The sequence below is a fragment of the Melospiza georgiana genome, chromosome 12 (genome assembly GCF_028018845.1).
Source record: "Melospiza georgiana isolate bMelGeo1 chromosome 12, bMelGeo1.pri, whole genome shotgun sequence".
Classification (NCBI taxonomy): domain Eukaryota; kingdom Metazoa; phylum Chordata; class Aves; order Passeriformes; family Passerellidae; genus Melospiza; species Melospiza georgiana.
The window spans coordinates 1,562,907-1,582,456 of record NC_080441.1 but is presented as its reverse complement, the minus strand read 5'-3'; the positions used below and the strand labels follow the sequence as shown (position 1 = coordinate 1,582,456).

Here is a 19,550-nt window from a genome sequence, read left to right as displayed (position 1 = left end):
GTTCTCGATGCAAATTGCAGATTGTTTTGGTGAAAGTGTCTTCTCTTGTTTACAGGATGATACGTCTGGGTATGAAAAGTGGATTGTTTACTTGTTTGAGGTGCCACTTTTGAGTGTGTTTCAGAAATTGCTACTCAATACCTGAGACCAACCCCGTATGACAGCGGGTATTAGAATATAAATCAGTATATCAAAATCAAAAAAGGTTCAGGAGGGATCAGTACAGAGCACTGTGCTTTCCTGCATTTATACAGGAAGGTGGAAATCTGTTCATTTGGGGGTTGAAAGGATTTGGTGTAAAACTGGAAGGTGAGAAGTTGGATTGCTACAAAACTTGCGCTCAGTTGTGGTTTAACTCATCTGAAAAACAAGAGCTGTGGTCTTCCCTCGTCACTATTACAGCTAAAAATTGTTCTTGTCAGCTCAGGAGTTTGATTTTTTTTGATCAAAGTTGAAATTACCTGATACCATTAAAGGCAGTTCATTGAAGATAAAGGTCGAGAATTTGCTCTCACAGTTGTCATGTCTTTCAGTAGGAGAATTCAGGAGTTGTTAATATTTCTGCCTCTCCAAATCCATTTAACTTGCTTACAAATCTTCATAGATTAAACAGTGGTAATTAAAATTCTAGTTAAAATAATTCAAATTCTAGTTGATGTTTAAACTTATGTTTTTTTCTTTGATTTCCTGAAGTTGCACACACGGTGTTGTAGAATTTCCCATGTAGAATTTGACATGTGGGCTATAACACCCACTGTTCCTGATAAATGGCTTGTAAAAGAAAGGCATTATGGATTTTAATGGTATTTAAGCTTTATTTCTATATTCTTCTTGGATTTATAATGTGCTTCTTTTATTGATCCATACCATTAATGCCGAGATATGCTGCATTTATTTTCTGAGATTGATCGAGCTCAGTGTGGTTTGTTGGCATTAACTGGGATGGGCACAAGGAGAGGAATCTTTGAGCAGAAGGAGCAGATCTTTTCAATGAAAAATTCCTAGGGAATATTTCTCTCACAGTATAGATTTTAGATACTAGTTTGAGTTACCAATAAAGATAGAGCCCAGAGGGAAAATTTTGCTTTGCTTCCCACAGATAGATTCTCAGCTGGTAGAAATAGGCTCCACTCCTTCCATTTCAATGGGCTTACACCACTTCACAGTGTCAATATGGGGAAAAAATATCACTTCCATCAGCCTTCCAGACAAATAACCCAGTAATTAATCTGAGTAGCATTCTCAAAATAAAAATGTGGAAATGTTCTTGTTGGAGCAGAAAAACAGAATAGCAAGGTTGTCTGAGTTCACACCTTGCTGAGGCTACTAATTGAAATTGAAAAATCAAAACAATTTACAAGAAAGCAGAAGCAATTAGCAAAAGAATATAACAACGGTGAAGTTTATCACTTGGAAATGATCTTATTTGTTCCTCAGAAATCTTTATGGATGAAATTTCCTTGGAGGTGTTTCTTTTGTAATTGACTCGTAGAGTTATCTATTAGTGTCTACCTATTAGTGTTTGGTGGTAATATTTCATTTTGCTCAATTTACTTAAAATGAGGTGCCAGGGGTTTTGTGACAGGGCTGGGGTCAAAATCAGAGCAGCCTTGGGCAGTTCCTGAGGGAAATGGGGAGAAAGGAACATCACTGCAGAGTGCTTGAATAAATGAAATGTTATCTTCAACCATCAGCTCATCACCCATCCTGTTCATTGTGCTGCTGCTGATTGCCTGGAGATTCTGGGTCAGTTCCTGGAAAAATCTGGGCTTTGGGGCTTGTTTGTTTTCTCTGTTGTTCCTAAAATGTTTTGCTGTTTTCAGTATTTATGGCTTGCTGTCTGTCTGACTGTCATCATTATCAAGACTTGTGGCTTATTGCTATTGTTATAAAAGGTTTTATTTTCACATGGGGATAATTTAAACTGGGAGAGGTTTGGAAAAGGCTGGATGAATGTTCCATAATGAAAGACTGCAGTTATCCCATCACAATATGGGTGTCTCAGCACAGAGGGTCTGGCTGACCTTTGGGCTATTTCCGTGGATTGTTCCCTGCTAGGAGTGCCTTTTAATGAAAGATCTAATCACTAATAACTTACTGGAACTCTCCTGTTTTGCTCTTCTTGAGGCTGCAAATCTCATTTCAGAAGTCCAAGGTGTAACTTCCATTTTACATTATAATATTAAAAAAATATTACTCCTACTACTCATGTTCAGCATTCAAAGTTTCATTGACTGAAGAGAAGTTCATTGACTCAAAGCACTTGGAAATCCCTTCTTGCTCAGTTGTGATGCTGCCAATTAATAGAATTAAGTCTCCCTGACCCAGGACTTCCACTGACTTGTACCCATTTTGTAGCTGAGATTCTCAACACAGGAGGATGAGAATGCAGGGTTTAGGCTGCACCTTGGGCTTTCAGAGATCCAAGTCTTGGTAGCAAAGAATTAAACATGGAGTTCATGGGGTGCAGAGCTTAAATTCCACTGCTGCGGTTTATTTTTTGTTTTGGTCTAAACGTAGCTTCTATTTGCTTTGTGTCAGTGAGAGGGAGAGAGTGGCCCCTCCTGGGAGGTGGGATGTAAAGGTTTGGACCATTTTCAGTAGGGCAGAGCTCAAAATTAGGCCTGTGGGTGTTTAAAGCTGTCTCTAACCCCCAGAACTGTGCTGCTTGTGCCAGCATCTCCCTGGATCTGTGTCCTGCTAGCTCATCTCTCCAAAGCTCCTCTCTGGCACAATCGTGCATTTCCCCCTCGTGCCAGGGGCAGGATGTGAGGCTGCATCTCCTGGGGCTGATCCAGCCGGTGCTGGGGATTTTAATCCCGCTCTGAGGGATTTTTGTGCCTTGTGAAGGTCTGTGCACATCTCAGCCCGGCCCAGGACTGCAATTCCCATGCACTTCACCAAAAGTTGGTGATGCAACAGTGAATAATTACAGTGTTTGTGCCCTTTATCTGCCGTTTGGTTGTCCTGTGCCTTCATTGTCAAAAAATTTGATCTTTTCCGACTCGGCATTAAATAGCGCGATGTGTTTGGCATCAGGATAATACTGCTGCTGTAAATTTATTATCTACATTGTGATGAACTCGGCTGAACTTTATTCACCATCCTGATTGTGATCTTTTAAAAGAAACCACTTCAAGCTGCAATAGGTACAAAGGAGAGCTATTAATATGATTAGAAAATAACTGAGTGTGCAATTTTCTCCTAAGAAATTTTCTTGTTCCCGTCCCAGTTCCCTGCACATACCAGAGAAGCTTCAAGTGTTTTAAATGTGTATTTCCTTTCTGCCATGTAGACTAAATTACTGTAACAGATTTGCATTTTTTTTTCTCCTACAATGCCTTTTGTACCTGCTTTTACATATCTCACAGTAGCACTGGTAAACAACAGAGCAGAGTGGGATAGGAGTGACATCTCCTGCAATAACTGCACTCCCACACGAGTCATTTCAGGGGGTGCAAAACTTGTTCACCTTATTACTTCATCTAAATCAATGCTGTAATCTGTTTGGTTTGAGGGATGAAGGGCATAATCCTGCTTATTGTACTGTGTGGGCAATTTACCCAATGATTTAATAAATATCACACCAAATCAAATTTAATGCAAAGATAGAATTCAAACTTGACGTGGTTATTGAATATAAACCCCCATGTCAAGTGGAATGAGATTCCCCTGGCGGAGACAGAGCCAGGAGCCAGCTCTGTGGGCAGTGAGGGTTTGGAGTTTGGATTTCAGTGAGAGACAAAGGCATTTGTCAGCTCTTAACGTGGCCTGCCCTTTGGAAGAATCTGGAGAATCTTTGGATGGGTCTCTTTGTGGAGAAAATGGACAAGGTGTAGTCAGATCTTTTGGGGCAAAGTAAATGGATTGCTCCTCTTTCCTGCTTAGCTGTCCACATTTCATGTCCCTTACTCTGTCATTATGATATAATTTGAATTTTCCTTAATTTGTCCTCAAAGTAAATTTTTTTTCTTCATTTTTATTTCTACCTCAAAAGCCTTTGTAATTTTTTTTTTTGCATAAATTTGTAAATTAACATTTACTAACCAAAAAAATCCCCAAGGATGTTTTGTTTCCTTGGCTGAGCAGGATCAGATGGGCCAAGGGAAGGGAGCAATGAGGGCTGTGCCCAGCTGAAGTGACAAATGCAAATTCTTCTGTTCCCTTGGATTAAAAAGGGCTCCCCTGAAGGGTAACTGAGCAGTGGCTGCATTACAGTGTCAGGTGCAAAACCTTTAATGGAGAGAAATTGCCTCAACTAATCCATTTGTCAGTAGGGAGGGGAAGTGGAAAACTATATATAACTTAGAAGCTGAAAGGTTTTGCCCTTCTCCAAAAGAATAAAATAATATAGCACTGAATAATGGGTTTGATTCCAGTTTTAAATTAGAAATCCAATTTGTTCTTATGAGCTCCCTACTCCATTTCTTACTACCCTCTCAATTCTGCTGGGTGACATTGGGAGATAAAGCAGAATTTACAAGATTGAAATAGGTAAATTTTTCTTAAAGGTAGACTGAAACATGTCCAGAGTGATGGATTGTAAATTGCATTGCATTTATTAATAAATGCCAAGTATCCCCAGATAAGATAATTAAGTTTTATGCTTAGAAATGTGCTAAATGTAGATGCCAAATCAATTCTTTTCATAATTAGTGTTACCTGTTGTAGGAGCTGAAAAATGGGATTTTTGAACCCATCTGAATGCAGTATTGTGTTATGGCCATATGAACACCTGCAGAGGAACCAGAACTGGCAGGAGGGGAAAGTGCTGTTAGAATAAGTGATTTATATCATTTGGAAGCACTCTCAGAAAATGGTCTCCTATAGAAATGCTATTTAATAATTTATCTCTGTTTAAGTTGGGATTTGTCTGCTGTGTTGCGTGCTCATCGTGCCCCAGGCTGGGAGGGATGAGATGACTCAGGGCACAATTGAGGTTATGAAAAACTCTGCCAAATGGCACTTCCACGGCTTAACTTTAATGGAGCAGAGGTCTTCTCAATAGTGAGATAAGTCAAATTTATTACCTGCTCCTGAAATGATTTTTTTAAAGGAAAACAGCACAGAAAGAGTCCAGGTTCCACCTTTCCATTCTGAGAATCCCACTTGCACTCAGAGAACTGAAAACTTGGGTGGTGGCTGGAAAGTCAAGTGCAAACCTTAGAGACTGGCAGCAAAATGTGTTTGGTGCAGGAACATCTATGTTCCTCTTTCATTTATTGCTTCTATGAAAATGGAAGTGTTTCTAGGGAATATCCCAGGGGAATTGTGTTTTTTAATTTTTCAATTATCAGTACTCTCTTGCTCACAGGATTTCAGAGTCCTTCATTACCTGCTGTCCACAAATGACATTCTTGCATTTGGTAATACAAATTAATGGATTCCTTCCTCTCCTCTGCCTCATGCAACCTTCACATTCTTCTCCTTGACTAAAATTCCCACTTGGAAAAACCACCATTTCAAATTATGAATCCTGTGGAGACACAATTGAGTCTGAACTATTTCTTACCAAAGACTTGGCCATTTATTGTGGCTGTAGTGTTGTATATTATTGTGTAGAGGACACTGCTACAGGGACAGCAGTGAAAACATGGGGGCCACAGCCAGAGGGGTCCCTGTGAGCATTTTCCAAGTCTCCAGCCTTCAGTTCTTGAGGCATTTCCTGAGCCAGAACTGAGCTTTGGTAAATTGCTGGGTGAAAAAAAGTTATATGTTATAAAATATAAATAAGTCATAAAATATAAAAATGTTATAGAAATTGTTAGGAAACAGATAATTGTAATTAAGTTTCTGGATGAAAAAAATGTTTAAATTTAAATATTTGCTTCCCTGCGTGGACACTCTTTTGATATCAATGCACAGGAATTGTCACTGAAGGATTTTGACCAGCATTCAATGGCAGAGCCCACATTTCATCTTGCAGAGGACACAGTGTGTACATGAAATTGCAGAATGTCATAGTTAACAGGATATTAGTTTAAGGACAGAGGTGAATGGAGGGGCTGTGATGAGAACCTCTCCGTGTTTTTATTTAAACTGTGTTTTGTTTAATAGCACAGTCTGTACTCCAGTCCCTAGAATGGAAGGAGGCCATGCCCAGGGTAGAGAGTGACGGTGTGTGGATAAGGGGAGGGAATTCCTGGCTGATTCAGGAGGTGTCAGCAAGGCCAGGGACAGACGAGTGCAGATGTGTCTGGAAAGGAATAACTCAGTGCCTCAGCAAAAGGCTATTGACTTTCTTTCTCTTGATGTAAGGACACCTACACTGAATTTTCCTCATCTCCTTCAAAGTGAGAAGTAAGCAAACCCTTGCAGCGCTCAGGAGCTGGACAGGGTGATGGATTCACCTTTCAGCCAGCGTGGCAGTGAAGGGTTTGTGCAGGGAACAGCCCTGAGCACTGAGGCTGAGCTCCACTGCCCTTCCAGGGCACCACAGCTCCTGCCAGCTTGGTGTGTGAGAGCACCCTGAACCCAGGGAGCGCTGTGGACAGTCCCCTCTCATCCCCCAGTGCTGTGGATGATCGCTGGGAACAGAGTTCCAAACCCCCTCTCCCTCAGAATTCCATTCCCCTCCTTTCCAAGGGTTCCCAAGGCTGAATTGTCCCCTTTTCCCAAGTCTGAATTGTCCCCTTTTCCAAGTCTGAATTGTCCCCTTTTCCAAGTCTGAATTGTCCCCTTTTCCAAGGCTGAATTGTCTCCTTTTCCAAGGCTGAATTACCCCTTTTTCCAAGGCTGAATTACCCCCTTCTTTTCCAAGGCGGGATTACCCCCTTTTTTCCAAGGCGGGATTACCCCCTTTTTTCCAAGGCGGGATTACCCCTTTTTTTCCAAGGCAGGATTACCCCTTTTTTTCCAAGGTTGAATTGATGAAGTCCCCCATGCCCACTCAGGATGCTGCACCCTGTGTCACCTTCCCCTCCAGAGATATTTGGCACTCAATCTCCAGAAGGATTTGCATTCATGGAATCCCAGAATATTTTGGCTGGAAGGGACCTCAAGCCTCTCCCATTTCCAGTGTCTCTGGTGAGTTTCACTGTTTGGAGAATTCCCCATCAGTGCCTTTGCTCCTGCAGATGAACTGTCCTCCTCACCCACCTCCATCACACTGGGTGAATTCTCCTCCCAACATCCCCAGCACACATCCTTGCTAATATCTGCTGTGCTCAGATGTGTCCCTCATGTAAATTATCAGCCTTTAAGTGCTGGCAACGTTAGCATATTGTTGCTGTAGGCTAAGTGTAATTCTTTTAATCTTGATGGTAATTTCCTGGTTAAATATTTTAAATAAATACATTTAAATAAATAACTTTGTACAAGGAATATTAATCATATCACAGTGGTATATTTGGATGTTTGGTTATTTCGGACTCTCTAGTTTTTCATTTTAATATTTGGAGTCCAATTTGGCAAAGAAGATTGTACCTTGTTAGCAACAATGTATTTTGATCAGCACTTTGGGTTTCTGTTGGTATCAGTGCACAGAGTGAAAAATGAGGGAGTGTTTGGAATTCTGTTCTCAATAATCATCTATGGCACTGGGGGATGAGAGGGGACTTTGTGCTCTGCTCCCTGGTTTCAGGATGGTTTAACACACAAAACTGGGGCAGAAAGGCAGGTTTTATGCCAGTGCCTTTCACCTGTTAAAGGTGAACAGTTAATTGTGGCTGAGATATTATTTATGTCCTTGTGAACTGCAATTGTAGCACAAATGCTTTTATTATATCCAGGACATTCCTGAAACAAAGGGATTTCATCTCAATTTATGCCAGCATTCACAGAAACGTGTTTTGGTGATTCTTGGCAGTCTTTCATTGATTTCAGGGCAGGGCAAACAAAAACCAACAGGTTTTCAGCAAATAGCCAGCTTGAGTGGATGATTGTTTTCTCACAGACAAAGACAATAATAATTTTAAAGTTTAAATAGTCAGGAGACAAGCAAGGGATGGAATCTGAGTTTAATTGTATTTTTGGCCTTGGCATGGAGGATTTCATAAAGGGTGGAGTTATGAGTGAGGGGATTTCATTTTACCTTGTGCTGTTGGTGCTAGTGCAGATCTGCTGTGATATCTTCTCCTGTTCCCTCCATGAGCTCCTCACAGTTTTAAGGCTGACCTGCAAAACGTGAAGTTTTTCCTGCTTGGAGAGTTTTCCTACGCAGAAAATACTTTAAACTCATTTTAGACTTCTAAGGAAAAAAATACTGAAAGCCTCAGAATTTCCATGGGGATTTCTGGATATTTGCTCCTCTGTGCCCCACCTTAGGGAGCCCTGGCTCTGTCTGAGTCCCAGCGCAGCCCCAGGGTCATGGTGGAGCATGATAAAACCTGGGTTTGTTTTTGTTTCCAAAACGTTTCTGCTGTTTTTGCTCGTTTTAGTGCTCTCCTCATGAAACCTGGTGGAGCTCAGGTTGCTGCAAATGAGTTAAACTGGGACACCATGGAGATAATTTCTTTTTATGGTACCATTGCCCAGATATGGAACAAGTCAAAAATTTAAGCTTTATTTTTTCACATAGCAAAATGCTAAATTTCCCTGAATGTCACCAAACAACAAAAAAAACCCCCTCCTATTGGAGGAAATGAACACATCCATTGCATATTTTTATGGATTCCATAGCATTTTGCTATTTCCTCTGGCTTAGTTTTATGTCTTTTTTGTCTTTCTGTCCTATTTTTCTGGCTTCTCTTTTTGCCCCGTCTCTGCAATAATGCAATTTGAATTTCTAGCGCCATTCCAATGAATGTTTCAGAAAAACCCTACACTTTGTAAGGTCACGATGGAAAGTCCTTTAAAAGTTAATTTTAGAAAACCAATTTGTTCCAATCAGTTCTGTATAGATGACGATTTCCTTGGCTCTGTGCATGCTTCACAAATATTTATATACAATTATCAGCACTTACAGTTTTCAAATAATATTTGTTCTCTTTTCCATTTGTTCCTGGTGCGTGGAAAGCCTGAATTTTCCTTTTTGGGGGGGAAGTTTTTATTTGTGACTAATTCCACAAGGCAGCTGAAAGCTCCCACGTGCCAGAAGAGCGGAATAAAGCACCCAGAGAAGGGTGGAGCTATTTTAATTCCACAGCAGAACCCTGGGTATTATTTATCTGATTATTGGATATTTTTTTGGCATTTCAAAGGGTCTGTGCCTTGCTCTCAGCACTTCTATCCTGGCTGGCACTTGCTCTGGCAGAGCTGAGAGGGAAACTGCTGCTGGATATGGAATAGGGAATTGTTATTAAATAGGGACTTGTTATTAAACAGAATTGTTATTAAATAGGGAATTGCTATTAAACATGATTTTTATTCAATAGGAATTGTTAGGAAACAGAGGATTGTTATTAAATAGGTAATTGTTAGGAAAAAATAATTGTTATTAAATAGGGAATTGTTATGAAACATAATTGTCATTAAATAGGCAATTGTCATGAAACAGATAATTGTAATTAAATCCATAATAGCAGAGATGCAGGCGTGTGCTGTGTTTGACAGGGTTCTGGGCACTCAGCATTAATTAGCTGCTGTCATTAGGCTGCTGCCTCTTGCCACAGTGCGACAGCAGAAATGCAGCAGTTCAGGATATGGTGACATCAGAAATACAGCATTATTCAGTTTTAAAAATGGGTTTTGGTAAAGCACATTTAAACCCACCCAAAGCATATCTGCAGGAGTGATTTAAAGTCTGTATGAGTCTTTTTCCATTAATTTTTCATGAGACAGGCAAAGTGGATAAATTATCTTCAAATTGGGATTTAGTTGTCTAAGTAACTTGTTACTTACTCAAACTTTTAATTAACTAAACTGTTCTCTTTATAATTCATATTGAGCAATTTCCTGCAGCAGTATTTCACAGGTGAAAATCCATGGGTTGCTGATTTACTGGATGAGAAATAAAATATGAAGAGAATGACTTGGAAAAAGATTTTAATTTATCGTTTTTTCATTTCACTTGAGGATGGCCTTATTTTTTGTCTGTGCAATTTCAATTTTTCCTAAAAGCATTATTTTATAAAAAATGGACATATATACCATCACTTTCTTAAGCTGTAAAGTTATTTAAAGGAATTTCAGGATATTCCTCATGGAACAAAAAACTACTGAAGCACCAGTTTTAAGGGTTTTATTAAAATACCAAAAAAAGAGAAATATTTTAGTAAAAGTAATACTCCTTTTTTTTTAAGTACTCCTTTTTTTTTAAGTACTCCTTTTTTTTTAAGTACTCCTTTTTTTTTAAGTACTCCTTTTTTTTTAAGTACTCCTTTTTTTTTAAGTACTCCTTTTTTTTTAAGTACTCCTTTTTTTTTAAGTACTCCTCTTTTTTTAATACCACTTTTTAAATAAAATAATCCAGAAGGAAACCCTGAAAAGAGCAATAGTTTGGAGAAGTTTTGTAATTTTCCTGAAAGAAATGCTGGTTCTTTGAAGGGGAATATCAAAGCATCTCTCCTTGTTATAACCTCTATTTTCCTCTTATTTGTTTCATCCTTAGAGGTTTTCTAATGTATTTTATAATGCATTTCTACAGCTTTACATTGCATTCTGAACATGGGTTATATTTCCAGAAAAACCTGAACATTTTCTCTGAAGTGGCTTTTGAGATCCACCTGAGTTTCCCTCGTTCTTGTGACAATCTCAAAAGAAATGAACAGGGAAATTTCCCTCATATTGCTATAAATTTTATATCCATTTTGTTTCATAGAGCGTTATTAAAAATGGTCAGCCTTATATCACTAAGAGAGAATTTTTCATTTTTGCCCCCCAATTTTGCCAATTTAACCCTTCCTCAGTTCCCGCAGGCGGAGCTGCTTGGACTCTTTGGGGGTTTCCTTTTCCAAGGTCTGACATTTCTCTCTGTAATTTCGTTTAGCCTGCCTCCAGCTCCTCATCACTTTGTAAATGTCAGATTTGCAAAATGCACACAGAGCTTTATAGAAATGTGAACAGTTTAAGTTTTGTCATCTCGTAATTCTGTCATTCTTACGCACTTCCCTCTTTGGGTTTTCCTCCTGTCTGAATTTCAACCTGGAGTTCCCATTTCTCCTTGAATTCTTCTATTTGCTGACTCTGAATTTAATATATTGGCATTTCCCCAGACACCTCTCGTTGCCACATTTAACACGAAGCCAGAGGAGAATTTGGGTGGGAAGGAATCTCCAGAGGACTCAGGAGCAGCCTAAACCTGCAGAGTCCACCAGGAGAAACACAAAATCTTTGTTTCTTGTGGAAATGAGGATTTTTAACAACAGGGAAATTTCAATTAATCATGTTAATCTCATAATAGTGCTACCTGGAGACTTCAAATTATGGATTAATTGAAATCATTTTTGATATATTACTTAATTTAGAGTTGGAAAATCAGGCAAATTGGGCATTATTATGATAAAGAAATAGTAAATAAGACATTGTTCTGTGTCAATTAAAAGGCTATGTAAGATTCTTAGCTGCTAATAATGAACCATAATGCAAATGGAGTAGACTTTTAAAAATTATTCTCCAAATTCCCTCTATACCAACTGAAGAACAGATAATGGCAACAACAAATATATTTTCCTTATATTTTTCTTAATGCATTTACTACTGTAATGTCTGACCATTTACACATTTAAACATAATAAATAGCTTTAATTTCATAGAAAGATGGAGCTTCCACTTCAAGGTGGCATTTTTTTAAGCAAATAAATGTAATAGATTTTTGCGCTTGCTTTCTTATCTAAGTGCCTCTTTATCTATTAAATACTTGACGTGCCATTTGCTGCTAAGTTATTGATAATTGTATAGACATTTTTATAATGACACAGAACAAAACACGATTGTGCAGAGTCTGCAAGGGGCGGCTGCAACATAAAACATATAATGAGCTAATGGATTCAAATTAATCACTGAATTAGTGAGGGGAAAATAGAGAGACTGGCAAGAAGATGCCATAAAACTGTTCCCTTCGTGCTGGAAGGGCTGGGTAGGAGGGAGCATCAATTCTCACATGTTCCTATCGCATCTTTTGTGTTTGTTTCTTTTTTGGGGAGTTTTTTATTTCTGCAGGAGTTTTGTGTCACTACAGGACGTGAAATGATCCAACATACACATACACAGCTGTTTTCAAGGTAAAAAAGGGAAGTTTAATTTCTGACTCCAGCATTTATAGTTTTCCCAAAGTGACAGTGCCACCTCTCCAATGACACTGGACAAACCAACAATCCATCAAATTTCCCCTCTTCCATAAAAGAATGCAAAACAATGAGTTATTTACAGAAAGTGTGTGAGAAAATTTGTTATAATAATGTAAATATCAGTAAGTTGAGAAAATCTTAAAAAATCAGGGCGACACTTTGCTCTGGCCCCACTTTGTGTTCAGAGAGAACACATTTCACACAGCACAGATTTTGAGCAACAAAGTCAGTAATGTTTCAAAAAGGGAAGAGATGTAAAGGTGTAAATAGAGATAAAAATGTAAAGGTGTAAAGGGAATAAGTGTGGGGTGTGCAGTTTTTCTTCAACAATTAACTGAATATAACCACTCTAAATATATTTATTTAGCTTTAGACTTTGAAGTACATTGGTTTATTCTGAAATGCCAGTAGATGGAGAGTTACTTTGGATATATCAGGAGAATGGGTTGGACTGAAAAGCTGAGTCAAAGCTGATGCTATCATGGCATGTAGGAAACAGGATGTATTCTGATGTTGTGCCCCACTAGCAGGCACATTTTATTCCTGTTGTTACCCAACTCTGTCTTTCAATAATTATTACTAGGGAGGCAGAAAAATTTTGATTTTCCTATTGCTTTCTGAGCTTTCAAATTTTTTTTACCTCGGGCTTTTTTTTTTCCCTTAGTTTCTGGTTAATATATTGTGCTGACAAAACTCCAAAGAACAAAGTGAGTTGGGGATAAAGGAATTAAAGCACCCCTGCCTGTCTGGGGTTTTCCCAGTGACTCCTGATGTCCTGATTTCCCTGTCTGCACACCCAGAGCAGCTTGGGCAGGGACTGAAATCCTGAAATCCCAAATCCAGACTCCAGCACCTTTCACTGGAGCTGCAAGGAAGGAGCTACAGCTTGATTAAACCTCTTTAGGATTGTATTTCAAGTCCACAGCTCTGAAAGTTGAGTAATAATATAATGAGTAATTAAACATGTGAATGAAAAGGTGAACCTCACACCGTGGGCTGAATCTGTTCAGGTTTTGCAGATTGTTTGAAAGGGAAAGGTCATTTATGAGCAAGCTCTTTTTTTCTTCTGTTAAGTTTCAAAAATCAAATACCAACCTAAGAAAAGGATAATTTTATAGCTCACATTGGAATGAAAACTACCATTTCCAATTGCATGTGAAATGGTTTCAGGAGTGAGTGCAATCACACTCAGTCGTCTCCACAGTCATTCTCTTCAGGTTGGAGTGTCTAGAAAAACGATGTTGATAAAGGGAAATAAATGCCATGTCCTACAATTCAATATTTCATCCAGATAAGATATAATAATGGGAACAATATGGGATGAAAATTACATCTTCATTATGAAAATCTTGAAGGTACCAAAAAGAAGAGAGCACTTTAAAAATATTAAATCCTCTGGACTGCTGCTGTGTGTTTGACTCTGCAGTGGCACAGTTTAAAAGTTTGAAAGTTTGATGTAACTCCTTAAAACTGATTGTTTTGGGATATTTCCCCCTCTTTTCTCCCCTCCAATACCTGTATGGGATTTTTTTTGCTGGAAGGACAACCCAAGGTGCTGTTTGCAGGTCCTGCTTGGTTGGTGTGGCCTGCACAGGGTGTTTTTGTGAGGGCATTACAGTAAATCCCCACAAATGGCTCTGTTAACCTTCACCTTGTCCTTTTCAGGGGTGCATTCCTTCAGTGGCACATGGGAGGGCTCTGGGCATAAACTGGGAATAACAATGGAATGATGGAATCTTTCCTCTGCCAATAGAAACTCCATAAAAAGTCTCCTTGTGACAGCTCCTAGTGTTTGATGCATTTCACTGGTAAGTGAGATCTCTGAAATTCTCTCCTCGTATTCACATCCACGTTTATTACAAATTCCAGAGGGACACAATGCATAAGAGGCTCTAATTTTCACCTTTGTATTTACATGAATGGAGGAGACTTTTCAATGCCAAATTTTGCTGTGAACAACTCCAGCAACGAGGGCTTTCTGTGTCTGAAAAGAATTCCTGTAACTTGAAAACGCTCAGTCTGTCACAAAAGACACAGAAAAGTTCCATGTGAACAAATTCCAAGTTTAGGAAGTGTTGTGACAGCTGAAGTCCAAGGGAATACGGTGGCTTTTTATTTTGCTTGAGTTTTTGTTGTGGTTTAGCCCCACCTGGCAACAGCCTTGCAGGATCTTCCTTGGTGGGACTTTGGGAAGCTTTGCTTTGCACATCGGTGATTCTGTGCGAGGGGATTGCACTCTGTGACCAAACTGCTCTCATTCCCTGAGTGATCCAGGTAAATCATTGTATTCTCTGCTGAAATTGTAGCTTGGAATTGAGTTAACAGCCCTTTATTCAGGACTCCCTCTGCCAAATGCACAGAGTCAATTTGGACAGCAAACGTTGCGATGGGCGTCATGGAAATTTGGCTCCACAGCACAGAGGTTCCTGCAGCTCAGCTCCACAGCTCAGGCCAGGAAAGAATTCAAAATCTGCTCCTGGTTGGGTGAGATCATCTGAAATTCCCCCCTCAGACTGATGCCCAAGCCAGGAGAACCCAGTCTCCCATCAGCTTATCAAATAGGAATTAAATTAATCTTTAATAAGTTCTGATGGTGGTGATGGCTCAGAACATCTGGCAGTTAATTGGATCTATGACTTCTGTGTATTTTTAAATAACTTCTAATGTGATTTCCTATACAACATCTGGATTTGGAGTGCAATTTCGGGAGTGTGTGCTGGATCTCATACATAAAACATCCACAATGGGTATCAGTGAGCATAGGAAATTAAAACTCTGATACCTTCTTTTATGTTGATTTAAGATTCCACTTTTTATTGATGGGACAGTTTGTTTTTTAATAATTTTAGGTTAGCATCAGATTTCTACATGATCAATCACTTGAGAAAATGAAGGGTAGACTGCTGTGTGGTATTCTTGGAAAACTCAATTCTCAAGCTTTGCTTTTTCATACAATCTCTTCTATTTCAAGATTACCACACCTCAACAGGAATACAAGAGTTTTGCTCTCTGCAGACACTTCTCTACTATTTTTCAATAGCTCTAAATTTAGTCAGTAAGGTAAATAAGATCATATTTTTAAAATTGTGGTGGTTATGATAAGTAAAAAATCATCCAGCACCATTTTAACCCCATCAAACCCAGTGATTCTTACACTGACTCTTTCATGTCTATTATTACTTGTGGTGTTGTTAGTGAAAAAATTATTAGTGATGCAATCTAACACAAACTTCTTCCATCTTTACAAAAATACAGCTCATTTCCTCTGCTGGCCCCTCATGTGTGGTACAGGTTCAGATTTCAGGGACAGCTGTAAAGGGAAAAGCCTTCTCCAACCTAGGGAATGGATGATAAATTCCTTTTGTTAGAAACAAAACAATTTATCAAATGGCCCAGCTGTTCCCTGGGTGTTAATAATGATCCCTTTTATTTGGGTGCTGTTTGGTATTTATAGCTAATTAACTCCCTTCTATACCAATCTGCCTTCAGAGAACAGAGAAAACTGATACAGATTGAACCAGAAGCAGTTAAATACATAGAAAAAAGTCAGCTAATTTACTCTAGAACAGTTGTTAGGAAAGCTCTGGGAGATATTTTCAGGTGTTTTTTTCTGTTACTGTGTCTTTATTTTTTAAAATTTTGCTTAAAGTTCAGAGTATAAAAACTTTCAGTTACAGAAACTCCCAAAATATCGTTTGCTTCTTATTAACTTTGAAGAAATGGAGTATTTTCAAGGTCAGATTAAGAAACTGTTCCACTGTTAATGCTGAAGTGTTGATGTACAGGTCACGTTTTGTAGCACTTGCATTAAAGATTTCTGCTGAAGGAAATCCTTTGCTGTTTTCCCCTTCCATTCCTTTGAAGGGAGTAGGTTTTGCTGCAGAAAAGGAGAATTCGGGCATTGTCAGTAGAATGTAGTGAAATGAGGGATGCTGGTTTAGGAAACAGCCTTCCACCGGAGATGGAAATGATTTAGAGAAGATTTGGTGAATGTTTGTTCACAGAGCACAGGACCCAGCTGAACTCCATGGTAATATTCTGCCTGTGCCTTCCCTCCACAGGTTTTGGAATTTAGGTTTTACAATTTGAGAATCTCAGTTACTGCTTATTTTGGAGAACACTACCAATTAAAGGAAATTAACAGAATTTTTAAGGCTTCCTAACAGGAAAAGCACCCAGATCATTTGGATGCTTGAGCGGTTCCAAACCACGTTGTTGTTGTTCTTGTTCTTCCTTCCAGTAACATTTTTGAACCAATATCAATTATTTCAGCTTGATGCTCCCACTTTTTCCAGAAATTGCAGTTTGGTGGGGACTAATATAAAATATTTCTTTATTTTATATAATCCATTTTGGACTGATGGATTTTCTGCTTCTTTTTATTCGTAGCTCTTGCTTGCTGTACATCCTTAGCAGAGGCACTTCAGGGTACATGTTCTACAAAGATTGCTGCATTTATACAGCCTTGTGAAATGATGTCTTACAGTTTTCCCATTTGTAAAATATGTGATAAAACTGCTCATATAAGTATTTTGGAACCTCATTGTTTGAAAGCATTTGTTAATCTTTAGAGGAGCCTTTCTTCCCATCACAGATAACAGATGTAAGGGACAGGAGGCCTTGGTGCTGATCTGGTTTATCTGCAGTGAGCCTCCTTCAAAAACCATTTCTGAGGAGCACATATGTGACTGCTTCTGTTGTGATATCCCTGGGCAGAGAGGTGGGCGTGGGAAACCAAAGCAGGAGGGAGAAATCTGGGAATCTGGAATGCTGGAGATGGGATTGCTGCCCTGCTGGTCCAGCCCTGCCCTGCTGGGACAGCACAGGTGGGGCTGGCACCTGGATCTGGCTGCTCTGCCCTTGGGTGGGGTGGGAAATGTCAGAGACGTCTTTTATGGGAAATCCTTTTCTTGGGATTTTTTTCTTCCTGAGAAGCTGGGAGGCCTCAGGAACAAAATGCAAACAATGGTTATCTGCTGCTGTGGGATGCAACAGGTGCATCTGGGATTGGGCTCATGTGCTTGTTTCTAATTAATGGCCAACCACAGTCTGCTGGCTCGGACTCTCTGTCCAAGCCACAAACCTTTGTTATCATTCCTTCCTATTCTATTCTTAGCCAGCCTTCTGACGAAACCTTTTCTTCTATTCTTTCAGTATAGTTTTAATATAATATATATAATAAAATAATAAATCAGCCTTGTGAAACATGGAGTCAGATCCTCATCTCTTCCCTCTACATAACACCCCTGTGAGCACGGTCACAGGGAAAGTGTGTCTTCTATTCAGGAAAAATTAAATTTCAGGGAATCCTGGAATGGTTTGGGTTGGGAGGGACCTTAAAGCCTCAGAAATGGTTTTTGAAGGAGGCTCACTGCAGATAAGCCAGATCACTACCAAGGCCTCCTGTCCCTTACATCTGTTATCTCTGATGGGAAGAAAGGCTCCTCTAAAGATTAACAAATGCTTTCAAACAATGAGGTTCCAAAATACTTATATGAGCAGTTTTATCACATATTTTGCAAATGGGAAAACTGTAAGACATCATTTCACAAGGCTGTATAAATGCAGCAATCTTTGTAGAACATTTACCCTGAAGTGCCTCCGCTAAGGATGTGCAGCAAGCAAGAGCTACAAATAAAAAGAAGCAGAAAATCCATCAGTCCAAAATAACCACATCAGTGCCACCCTGCCATGGCAGGGACAGCTCCCACTGTCCCAGGTGCTCCCAGCCCTGTCCAGTCTGGGATCCAGGGGCAGCCCCAGCAAATCTGGGATAATTTCCACCTCTCTGTCCTGCCCTCGTCAGTGAGGCAGCACCAGCAAGAAAACGACTCCTTGTCCCCCCTGCATGCACCAAAATGCTTTTAACCCAAGCACAATCCCTCTAGCTCTGCTCAGCAGCAAGAAAATATTCAAGTGTTATTCCAGTATTCAAATGGCAGGTTGTTTGTTTGTGTATTATTTAATTCTCACTGACTTTAAGGCAAGATAATGTTTCTATCTCTGAAGTTTAATAGCACAAGTGGGTGTTAATTCTGATAGAGTTCAAGAGCAATAAAATGCTGCTAGAATTCCACTGAATAGCAACCTGCTGTAAATTTTAGTCATGCAGTGCTAGTATCAAACAGAATGAGCAGCCAGGCTGCAGATGAGAGATTGAAACCACTTTGAACACATCTCAATTGGCAATCGTTAAAGAGGCATTTCTACTGATTTTGCATCTGGTATTCAGACAGAATTCCTAGTTCTGAAAATGTGGAAAATAAGTGGCTTTTATAAGGTAGGTAGTCTATTGGATTTGATTGTAACTTCAGTTGAAAACCCCTATCAAGAATATAAGCATGAAGAAAAATGGATTATCTCTATAATTCTCTCTGAAAACACAACTCAATGTGAATTTGTAAACATTGAACTACCTACAAGTCAAGGGAAAACGTTCTGCAGATTTCAAATACCTCATTACTTTTATTTCAGGGCTGATATTTTATTTTATTGGGCTTCAAGGTTTCTACTCTCTGACCAAAGCATCAACCCAGGGAACCTCTGGGAATGTCATCGTGGCTTAGAGAATGCCATATTTTATCTGGAATTGTCCCTTTCAGTGAGTGCTCCAGCCCCGCTTGTGTGACTCAAGTGAGTATCACAGCGGAAGGAAATTGAGGTTAAATTCAAATCCAAACCCTTGGCTGGAAGCAGGAGGGGGAGCTTCCTTTCCATTCAGTCACTTGGAAGTGTGGAGAATCATGGATAAAATGAATGCAGGAAAACAAATACCAAGGAGTGCTTTTCTTTTCATCCTCTTCTAGCCCATGCCTGAGTGGGTTCATGTCACCGTGAGTCAGTCACTAGAGGTGTGCTGTCTAAAAGAGAATCAGTATTTTATCTTGATTTTTTTCTACATATAATACAACCTTTTCCAGAGCTTCCTGATCACTGTTATTTGTTCCTCATCTCTTTTAATCCACGAACTGTCCCAAGGCTGTCTGTGCTCCTGGTCATCAGTCTGGAGCTGCTGCCTCTCCTGTGCTGTGGTGTTGTGAGGGTCCTCCAGGATGAGGTGAGAGGTGAGAATCTGACTCCAAGTTCTTAGAAGACTGATTATTATATTATATTATATTATATTATATTATATTATATTATATTATATTATATTATATTATATTATATTATATTACTCCTAATAGAATATATTATATATTATATATTATATATTATATATTATACATATTATATTATATATTATCTACTATAAAATAATATATTAATTATATGTATTAATTATATTATATTAATTATATTACATGTTATTATATTTATTATATTTTATTTATTATATATATTATATTCTATTTATTATATTCTAAAACTATACTAAAGAAAGAG

At 39.0% G+C, this 19,550-nt stretch overlaps 1 long non-coding RNA gene across 1 annotated transcript in view; it reads left to right on the top strand.

Annotated features, from left to right (window-relative positions):
- Window positions 1–13,965, top strand: part of LOC131088357 (uncharacterized) — a 64,988-nt gene extending 51,023 nt beyond the window's left edge. Inside the window, exon 9 of the long non-coding RNA XR_009115101.1 lies at window positions 13,833–13,965. This is a non-coding gene — a long non-coding RNA (uncharacterized LOC131088357). The remainder of the gene's footprint in view (window positions 1–13,832) is intronic.
- Window positions 13,966–19,550: the final 5,585 nt, after the last annotated feature.